Source organism: Crocuta crocuta, unplaced genomic scaffold (assembly GCF_008692635.1).
Source record: "Crocuta crocuta isolate KB4526 unplaced genomic scaffold, BGI_CrCroc_1.0 scaffold339, whole genome shotgun sequence".
Lineage (NCBI taxonomy): Eukaryota > Metazoa > Chordata > Mammalia > Carnivora > Hyaenidae > Crocuta > Crocuta crocuta.
The window spans coordinates 5,593,332-5,599,398 of record NW_027530357.1 but is presented as its reverse complement, the minus strand read 5'-3'; positions in this window follow the sequence as shown (position 1 = coordinate 5,599,398).

Sequence of the window (6,067 nt, the reverse complement as noted above, 5' to 3'; positions counted from 1 at the left end):
AAAAAAACGTGAGGTGGGGGAGGAGCAGAGAGCAAGGGAGAGAGAGAGAATCTTAAGCAGACTCTACACTCAGCACAGAGCCCAGCTGGGGAGTTTTACGGATTTTTACATTTAACTCCTGATTATGGAAATGCTCAGACACCCACAGAAGTAGAAAGGAGAGTGGATTTCACAATTATCAACAGTTTGCCAATCTTGTGAGATCTCTGCCCTCCCTTCTCCACCCCTCACCCCTGCTCTGATTTTCCCCGTGAGTATTTTTAAGGGAAATCTCCAACACCGTATCATTTTATTCAACTTTACAACTTTTAATGGGTTTCACACCCGTTGAGTTCTCACTGGAAGAACTATAATCCCATTTTCTACATCTGGAAACTGAGGCCCAGAGAGATGAAGTGCTTGCCCAGGGGGACAGCAATGCACACTGAGGCCCCGCACCAAGCTGTTGGGACCCCAGGCCCTAGGAATCCGTGAGGCCCCGGGCCAAGCCCAGAGGGGGGNGGCCACATTTGACCTTCCGGCCGTAGCCTGCTGACACCCTTGGATTGGACAGTCACCAAAGGCTCTGTGAACTCTGAAAAATGTATGAGTCGGAGAGTAGGGTCCGCAAACACATACGATGGGGCCAGGCGGGTGGTGTGAAGAAACGCAGGGAAAGCCAGTGTAAGGCGGGGTGAGGGTTCCCGCTAGAGGCTCCTGCCTGACTCTGCTCAGCTCTATACACCCCCAGCCAGGTGGAAACCAACCTGCTCCCAGATGTGATCGTTCGAGAGACTGTGAATTACCTAAATTTGAAATGTTAGTTATGAACCCAAACTACTTTTTAAATATGTATTTATTTTTGAGAGACACTGAGCATGAGCAGGGAAGGGGCAGAGAGAGGGGCAGGGGGAGACACAGAATCCGATGCAGGCTCCAGGCTCCGAGCTGTCAGCACAGAGCCTGAGGTAGGGCTTGAACTCATGGACTGTGAGATCACCACCTGAGCCTAAATTAAGAGTCAGATGCTTAAGCAACTGAGCCATGCAGGCGCCCCTCAAACTTTTCTTTTTAAAGCTTATTTATTTATTTATTTATTTATTTATTTATTTATTTATTTATTTTGAGAGAGAGAGAGAGAGAGAGGGTGCAGGAGAGAGGCAGAGAGAGAGATAGAGAGAGAGAGAGAATGCCAAGCCGGCTCCACGCTGTCAGCCCAGAGCCTTGTGAGGGGCTTGAACTCACAAACTGTGAGATCATGACCTGAGCCGAAAGCAAGAACCAGACACTTAACCAACTGAGCCAGCCAGGCGCCCCATGAACTCAAACTTTTAAAAAAAACATTGTGTGGCTCCCAAGTCCCAGCCCAAGGGCCACCCATTTGCAAACGTTGCCCTCCCTTCAGCGCCCCACCTTCTAGAAACCCTGTTGGGGACTGGCAGGAGCCCGGAGACCATCTGGGGGCCCGTCCTCAGTGGACTGTGCTTTTTCTCCCACGCTTGGGGGTCCAAGGAGGAAGGGGGTCAAGAACGCGGATAAGGGGGGGGTCCCAGCCTCAGCTCCTATGCCTTCCTCCCTTCGGAGGCCTTGAAGGAGGCGTCCTCTCGCCGCGGGCCTAGAGCAGACAACCCGCCGGGCCTTGCCTGCGGCTGGGAGAGGAAGAGGCGAGAACGTTCCTCCAGCCGTCTGACCTCCATCTGCAGCTGACCACCCAGTTCGGGCCCCTGGCGGCTCCCCCGCAGGAGGGGTCCCGGCTGGGACGGAAGTGGCCTGCGTGGCCGGCCTGTGAGGTTTCACTGAAAACTGTCTCTGAGTCAACATCCAACCAAGATGTGCGATTCCAGAAAGGGCTACGGGAGACAGAAGGCAGTGTGCACATGCATGGGGCTGGGCCAGTACCAGGGTGTTTACTTTCATTTGGGGTGTGTGTGGGGGGGGTTGCCTAAAGGCCTGGGAGCCATGAAAAACTGCCTATTAATCTTCCTGTTGGTCTCAGAGGGTAAAGTTAGAGCCAGAAACGAGTCTGGAGCTCCGAGGACACGGGAAGGCTCCGTGACACTCTGCCCGTGTGACCCAGGAAGGAAGGAAAGATGGCTGCCTCCACCGGCCCACACGAGTTGTCAACCGTGTCCCAGCTTTTTTTTCTTTTAATATTTTATTTATTTTTGAGAGAGAGAGACAGCGTGAGCAGGGGAGGGTCAGAGAGAGGGACACACAGAATCTGAAGACAGGCTCCAGGCTCGCTGTTGGCAGTCAGCACAGAGCCTGACGCGGGGCTCGAACCCACGAACCATGAGATCTGAGATGACGTTGGACGCTTAACCAATGGAGCCACCCAGGCGCCCCAACCGTGTCCCAGCTTTTAACCTTCCTTTTAAAATCAGCTTTATTGGGGGCGCCTGGGTGGCTCCGTCGGTTAAGCGTCCCACCCCGGGTTTCGGCTCAGGGCATGATCTCACGGTCTGTGAGTTCGAGCCTGGCCGCCGGCTCTGCGCTGGGGGTGCAGAGCCTGCTTGGGATTCTCTCTCTCCCTTTCCCTCTGCCCCTCTCTCCCCTCCCCCAATAATAAATAAACTTAAAATTAAAAAAAAATTAAGGTTTACTGAGGTAAAAGTTTTCAACAAAAACACACGCATCATGGGGCAGCCCCTGCGGAAGACAAAAGGGGGTTTCCTCCAAGAATTACAAGTCGAATTAGCAAACGCCACAGCAGTCCCGGCTCTGGGCATCTGGGAAGCATCCGGAAGAGAGATTTGTGCAGCCGTGTTCATAGCCGCTCTGATCACAAGGGCTAAGAGGTGGAAGCCACCCAAGGGTGCATGAGTGGGAAGACGAAACCTGGTCTGTCCACACAAGGGAGCCGTTTTCAGCCGCGTAAAGAAAGGACATCCTGTCACCTGTCAACATGGCCGACCCTTGAGGACCTCGTGCTGAGCGAGGTCAGTGAGTCACGGAAGTACAAGGTCAGTCCAGCCCCACCTGCACGGGGCCCCTGCGTGGTGCAACCCAGGCACGGCAAGAACGGTGGTTGCCAGAGGCCAGACGGGGAAGGAGAAAGGTGAGTTGTTCACTGGGCGCGGGGTGTCAGGGTAGCAGGATGAGAAAGCTCTGCAGGCGGACGCCCCAAAATGTGAATGTCACGAACACTACTTAAAAACGCCCCGTCGGTTAAGCGTCCGACTCTTGGTTTCGGCTCAGGTCATGATCTCACGGTTTGTGAGTTCGAGCCCCGCGTCCGGCTCTGTGCTGACAGCGTGGAGCCTGCTCGGGATTCTGCGTCTCTCCCTCTCTCGGCCCCTCCTCTGCTCGTGCTTTCTTTCTTTCTCTTGCTCAAAATGAATAAACTTAAAAAAAAAAAATTAGAAGAAGATGATGAGTCTGGCTCCAGGCTAACATCTTAAAAACAAAAAAATTCTTAAGATGTTAACATTTTACTTTGTATGTATGTGACAATTAAAAATTAAAATGATTATATTTTATGAAAAATTGTCCGATGATTATNAAACTTAAAAAAAAAAAAATTAGAAGAAGATGATGAGTCTGGCTCCAGGCTAACATCTTAAAAACAAAAAAATTCTTAAGATGGTAACATTTTACTTTGTATGTGACAATTAAAAATTAAAATAATTATATTTTATGAAAAATTGTCCGATGATTATTTATTAGATAATATTACTAAATAAGTATTTATCGAAATTACTAAAATTCTATTTTATTTGACTTTTTAAAATGTTTTATTTATTTCTGAGACAGAGAGAGAGACAGCGTGAGCAGGGGAGGGTCAGAGAGAGAGGGAGTCACAGACTGAAACAAGCTCCAGGCTCTGAGCTGGCAGTCAGCACAGAGCCCGACGCGGGGCTCGAACCCACGAACCGTGAGATCATGCCCTGAGCCGAGGGTGGACGCTTAACCGACTAAGCCACCCAGGCGCCCCCTACCTGGCCTTTTCTAAGGTGTCTGCGCAAGAGGCAGGAAGGACGAAGGAAGGACATTCGCTTTGGCTTCTTAATTTCTAACCAGCTGAAGCAAAACACTAACCCNTGGCCGCGATGCGCAGCCAGGGATCTGTCCCCAGGGGCTGTGCAACCGCGGAGGGCTCCCCTGGGGCAGTGGCCCGGGGGCGCCCTCCCCACCTGTCCGGTACAGCCTCAAGCCCTCGCTTTAGAAACCTGGGACTTGGTCCCATAAAGATACATCGGTGAAGGTCGCCCCCTGGTGGACAATCTTGGACATACTAAAAGCATGGTCTTTTGTAGAACTTCATGGATCCAAAATATTGGGGGGGGGGTGTATCATAACTTGACCGTGGAGAAACGCAGAAGACACGGCCTCGGCTAAGGTTAGCATCACTTGCAATGCGACGGAGGCACGTCCCGTACCGCTGACACGATGCGCCGAGAAGGCCGCCTCAGTTCCGAGGCGTTCTTGCCCCAAAATGCGTCCCCTCAACCCAACGAGGAGAAAGCCCCAGACTAACCCAGAGGGGACACCCTTGAAGAAAAAGGAGTCAGCCGGTGCTGGCCGGTACCAAGGTCACAAAACAGGACCGAGGGACTCTCCCAGGTCAGCGGGCGGGCGGCGGGGCTCTCGCGCNGGTGCGGTGGTGCGGAGAGCTTCTCGGTTCTGGACGCCTTTTGGAGGTGGGGTCAACAGAATGGAAACCACTGGCTCAGGTGTGGAGGGCGGGGGAGAGAGCGGGCGGCCCCGGGAGTTTGGGCTCGGACTGGGCCTCCGGGGAGGGCCGTTTGGGAGAGCGGACGCAGGTTTAGGAGAATTCGCAGTGATCCCGCTTCCTCCGCGTTCCAAGCGCCGACAGCAAGCCCTGCTGTGACCCTTCTGGAAAAAACCCGACAAGGCCTGACACTTATGGAGCGCCTGCCGCATGCCACACAGTGTAGCTCGCCGCGCACCACGCATGTGTCACATCATCTTCCTACCAGGTGGGGGCGGGGAGTGCAGTGGGCGCCCCCATTTTGCTGGGGATCAGTCACAGAGTGAACAATAGTAGCCCCCCCGGATTTGAACTGGGAAGCCTTGAAGGCAGGTCTGGACTCAAAACTGAAATTCTAGAAATGTTAGGGAGGGAACTTGGATCAGACCTTCTCTTTCATGCTTAGAAGGTTCTAGAAGCATGGCCAGGTAAGACAGCAGAAAGGGGCCCATCTGCCACGGATCACGGCTCAGCTCGCTCATGGAATGCCCACGAGGCGGGTCCGTGGGGGAAGTGGGCAGCCGGCAGCACAGTNGGCCCGGGGCCCGCCCTCCGGCCCCTCCTGCCCTCCGCCCCCCGGGGGCCGCGCTCCGCTCTCGTCCTTCACGAGACAACGCCGCCACCAGCTGAGCCGCTCTCACACGGGGTCCGGGCCCCGCGCCCTTCGTGGGTTGCGCACCCCCTTGGTTGCCGCAGGAGGGCGCGCGCAAGGCCGCAGTCCTGCCCCTGCCCCCCGCGCCCCTGCCCGCTCTCACCCAGGGGCCGGTGGCCTCCCTGTCCCTGCTGCCAGGGCGCCCGGGAACCTCTGTCGCCGTGGAGTCCCCCCACACCCCGCCCCTTGCTCAAGTGCAACTCATCCTATTTCTGAACAGCCCTTGAACCCGCCACCCCGATGTCCTACTGGGGTGTGGCCTATACTCCACAGCCCCGCCCTTTCCGCACCACAGAAATGTTCTAGAAGGCCACGCTGCTGCAGTGCGTCACTTACCTAAAACCTCGTCCGCATGTTCCCCGCAGGAGCCTCAGGTCTTGAGTGAGGCTCACGCCTGCCCTACGCATTGGCCTGTGTTACCCCTGCCGCGCAGACCTGCCCTCCTGCGCCCTGGCGAGCCCCTCCCGGGGACGCACCCCGGGCCCCGCCTCCGCCAGGTCGTCGCCACGGGTCAGTGGGTGCGCTCCCCCATCGCGCCCCCCCCACCGCTCCGCGTTGTGCCTGCGCGTCCGGAGCCACGTGAGGCCGGCGTGGCGTCTGTCGTGTCTCTCGTGGGGTCCCAACGCCCAGCCCCAAGGGGGCCTGACGACCTTGAGAATGTGGAGTGAGAGACAGGGCATGGGCGCTGGGAAGGGGGAGAGGCGTCCAGGATGGCGCGGATTTCA